Raw genomic sequence first — 5,085 nt, 5'->3', positions numbered from 1 at the left:
GATATGGAGCACAAAGTATTTTGAGATTTCATATTTTATCCAAGATGACATCCCTTTCTATTTTAATATTTATGATGTTATTGTCGACAGCACAGCCCACAGCTGGAATCCGAGCCTCATCCACAGGAGTGTAGGCTGATGAGAAATAGTCATTTAACATCTCTGCCATAGCCCGGGAATCTGTCCTGAACTGTCTCTCCGTGGCCCTAAAACCATCTTTAATGGTCTTCTGACTCCTGACGTAGCTGGAAAGGCGTTTGCTATTATTCCCACAATTGTGCACCATCTTCTTTTCCAAAGATCTCTGAGTTTCTCCAATGGCTGCTTGTGTCTCCCTCGATTGTGGGTGGTATTTGTCCCAATTCTCCTGTAAACTGAATTCATCCTGATCCGTTCTGGGTTAAATGTAAGACAGTTCAGGGAGTCAGGAATCATTCACCCCGAGACCCACACTGAGAGGTAAAATCCCAGACGGTTCCTTAGTAAGGATTCCTCTTGTTCCTCAGCATATATTTGTCAGGACACTGAAACCCAGCTTTCTTACAGTCCACTCCTGGAGGCCCCACTCCCTGAGTCTGCAACCTTCAGCAGGGTCAGTGGTGGAGTTCTGCAGTGGGAGTGATCCCAGAGTAACTGTCGGGATCGCCCCCACCCTGTGGATGGTCCGGGTTGTGTATTTTTAGTGATCCTGGTGTCGAACACGCACACAGCAATAAAACCATGAATTCTGGAAACACACTGCAGGTCCTTCTTTATCTGGAGATCGAATGACTGTTGTATAATTGTACCAGCAGTTAACAGGCTCCTGTAAACTCCTCCCTCTGCTATTTTAATGCAGACTTTAACATTTATTTTTAACGGGTTTATTTTAAATGAGTTAACGCCTGCCTTAAATTGTAGACTCAGGACTGTCAGACAAACAGTTGAAATCTCCATAGAATAATTACCACAGTCATTTTTAGACTGGACGCCGCACAGTGACTTTGCTGTCAGTGAAGAGAGATGAGAAAGACCAAAGTGCCGTTTGCCCCTCTCAGTGTGCCCTGAAGGACTGTGTCCAGGCTGAAGTTCTGCTCCCCCCGGACGATCCTCCCCCCAGATGGTCCTTTCTGAGCTCCAGTCAGGTGATGCTAAACACTCAGGTGTGAAAGACCAAAATCTACAACAAGGGTTTAAAATAAAGCTGATTTATTTTGCAGATATCCAGAATATTAAAATCCAGCCCAGTTATAGCGGTTATTAACATCAGCAGAAACAAACCCCAACTGTCAGAATGAACATGGTTCAGTCCTGGATGGGATTAACAGCAGAATCCAACCCCTGCAGTCATATGTGAACTCGCTGGTGTCTCAGCACGTGTGATGACTGAGTGAATCCCTTCCCACACACGGAGCAGGTGAACAGTCTCTCAACCAATGGTCGTGAGTTGATGTGTCAGCAGTTAATTTCTGCTTTCAAAGCTCTTCTCACAGTCAGTGAATTAACAGGTCACTCAATAGTGTGAACAAGTTGATGTCTCAGAAGGTGGGATGAATGAGTGAATCCCTTCCCACACACGGAGCAGGTGAACAGTCTCTCCCCAGTGTGCGTGTGTTGGTGTTTCAGCAGATCATTTGTGCTTTTAAAACACTTCTCGCAGTCAGAACATTTAAAGGTGTTTCCCCAGGGTGACTACGTTGGTGTGTCAGAAGGTGGGATGACCGAGTGAATCTCTTCTTACACACAGAGCAGATGAACGGCCTCTCCCCAGTGTGAGTGCGTTGGTGTCTCAGCAGTTCGTTTCTGCTTTTAAACCTCTTCTCACAGTCAGAACATTTAAAAGGTCTCTCATCAGAGTGAACTCGCTGGTGTGACAGAAGGTGGGATGACCGAGTGAATCTCTTCCCACACACAGAGCAGATGAACGGCCTCTCCCCAGTGTGAGTGCGTTGGTGTCTCAGCAGTTCGTTTCTGCTTTTAAACCTCTTCTCACAGTCAGAACATTTAAAAGGTCTCTCTTCAGAGTGAACTCGTTGGTGTGACAGAAGATGGGATGACCGAGTGAATCTCTTCTTACACACGGAGCAGCAGAATGGTCTCTCCCCAGTGTGAGTGCGTCGATGTCTCAGCAGTTCGTTTCTGCTTTTAAAGCTTTTCTCACAGTCAGAACATTTAAAAGGTCTCTCATCAGAGTTAACTCGCTGGTGTGTCAGCAGGGTGGATGACCGAGTGAATCTCTTCCCAAACACAGAGCAGGTGAACGGCCTCTCCCCACTGTGGGTGCGTTGGTGTGTCAGCAGATTAACTTTGCTTTTAAACCTCTTCTCACAGTCAGAACATTTAAAAGGTCTCTCTTCAGAGTGAACTTGGTGGTGTCTCAGTAGGTGGGATGACCGAGTGAATCTCTTCTCACACACGGAGCAGGTGAACGGCCTCTCCCCAGTGTGAGTGCGTTGGTGTCTCCACAGTTCGTTTCTGCTTTTAAAGCCTTTCTTACAGTCAGAACATTTAAAAGGTCTCTCTTCAGAGTGAACTCGCTGGTGTGTCAGCAGGGTGGATGACCGAGTGAATCTTTTCTTATGCTGAGAGCGGGTGAACGGTCTCTCCCCAGTGTGAGTGCGTTGGTGTTTCAGCAGTTCGTTTCTGATTTTAAATCTCTTCCCACAGTCAGAACATTTAAAAGGCCTCTCCCCAGTGTGAAATCGGTGGTGCAACAGCAGTTCAGATGAAATAGTGAATCCCTTCCCGCACACAGAGCAGGTGAACGGCCTCTCCCCAGTGTGAGCGCGTTGGTGTGTCAGCAGATTCCTTTTGCTTTTAAAACTCTTCCCACAGTCAGAACATTTAAAAGGTCTCTCAACAGAGTGAACTCGCTGGTGTATTAGCAGGGTGGATGACTGAGTGAATCTCTTCCCACACACAGAGCAGGTGAAGGGCCTCTCCCCAGTGTGAACTCGCTGGTGTGCCAGAAGGCTGGATAACTGAGTGAATCTCTTCCCACACACAGAGCAGGAGAACGGCCTCTCCCCAGTGTGAACTCGTTGGTGTGTCAGCAGATTGTTTCTGCTTTTAAATCTCTTCCCACAGTCAGAGCATTTAAAAGGTCTCTCAACAGAGTGAACTCGCTGGTGTGTCAGAAGGTTGGATGACCGAGTGAATCTCTTCTTACACACGGGGCAGGTGAACGGCCTCTCCCCTGTGTGAACTCGCTGGTGTGTCAGAAGGTTGGATGACCGAGTGAATCCCTTCCCACATACGGAGCAGGTGAACGGTCTCTCCCCAGTGTGAACTCGCTGGTGTGTCAGAAGGTTGGATGAATGAGTGAATCCCTTCCCACATACGGAGCAGGTGAACGGTCTCTCCCCAGTGTGAACTCGCTGGTGTGACAGAAGGTTGGATGACTGAGTGAATCCCTTCCCACACACGGAGCAGGTGAACGGCCTCACTGCGTCGATGAGTTTCCAGCTCTGACGGGTAATTGAATCCATTCCCACAGTCCCCACATTTCCACGGTTTCTCCGTGGTCCGGGTGTCCTTGTGTCTCTCCAGGTTGGACGATCAGTTGAAGCCTCGTCCACACACAGAACACGTGTACGGTTTCTCCCCGCTGTGAATGGTGTGATGTTTTTTCAGGCTATGTAACTGGTTAAAGCTCTTTCCACAGTCAGTGCACTGGAACACTCTCACTCGGGTGTTTGAAATCTTCTCCCAGAGACAGAACAGATGAACATTTCTCCTTCCACATTCAAAGGCCGATGATATTCAGGTCCTGATGATTCGAATGACTCTGTCAGATCTTGACATGAAGAGGTTTAAAAGTCATCACTGTAAATACAGGATCGAAATTCAGAACAGGCTATGTTAGTGTCTACGGAACATTCTTTCCTCTCTTGTTCCCTCAAAGCTGCAAATCCCCCATCCCGCGCACTCTCCCTCCTCCCTGTACAGAACTCAAAAACCCATCGCATCATCTTTCAGTGGTCCTAAACCATGAGTGAAAGGGTGAGAGAGTGAATGTGAGAGAGCGAATGTGAGAGAGTGAATGTGAGAGGGCGAATGTGAGAGAGGGAATGTGAGAGAGCGAATGTGAGAGAGGGAATGTGAGAGAGCGAATGTGAGAGAGTGAATGTGAGAGGGTGAATGTGAGAGGGTGAATGTGAGAGAGCGAATGTGAGAGAGCGAATGTGAGAGAGTGAATGTGAGAGGGCGAATGTCACATTCAATCTCTCACGCACTCTCACATTCACCCTCACACGCACTATCACATTCACTCTCTCACATTCACTCTCTCCGTTATTTCATTGAAGAACTCAATCAAATTAAATAATTTTACTTTTAACAAATCTACTTTTTACAAATCTATTAATTTTGTCCCGGATTCTGGTCTCTGGAAGTTTCCCACCACCGACGTTAGGCTGACTGGCCTGTAATTGCCGGGTTTATCCCTCTCCCACATTTATGAACAGGGGTGTGACACTTGCAATCCTCCATTCCTCAGACATCACTCCCATATCCAAGGAGGATTGGAAGATTGTGGTCAGAGCCTCCGCTATCTACACCCTTACTTCCCTCAGTAATCTTGGAGGCATCCCATCTGGACCGAAAGACTTTTTTACTTTGAGCACTGCCAATCTTTTAAGTACCTCCTCTTTATCTATTTTGATCATCTCCAATATCACTACTGCCTCCTCCTTTACTGTACAATGGCAGAATCCTCTTCTCTGGTGAAGACGGATGTAAAGTACTCATTTCGTGCCTCAGCCATGCCCTCTGCCTCCACAAGAAGATCTCCTTTTTTGTCCCTAATCGACCCCACCCTTCCTCTGACTCCCCTTTTAAGGTTTGTATGTTTATAAAAGACTTTTGGATTCCCTTTTATGTTAACCACCAATCTATTCTCATACTCTCTCTTTGCACCTCTTATTCCCTTTTTTAGATCTCCTCTGTACTTTCTTTGTTCAGCCTGGTTCTCTACTGTATTATGAACCTGACATTCATCATAAACCTCCTTTTTCTGTTTCATTTTAATCTCTATCTCTTTAGCCATCCAGGGAGCTCTAGCTTTGGATGCCCTTCCTTTCTCTCCCGTGGGGATCTGTCTGCTCT

This window comes from Heptranchias perlo, chromosome 20 (assembly GCF_035084215.1).
Source record: "Heptranchias perlo isolate sHepPer1 chromosome 20, sHepPer1.hap1, whole genome shotgun sequence".
Classification (NCBI taxonomy): Eukaryota; Metazoa; Chordata; class Chondrichthyes; order Hexanchiformes; family Hexanchidae; genus Heptranchias; species Heptranchias perlo.
This window is presented reverse-complemented; position numbering follows the sequence as displayed.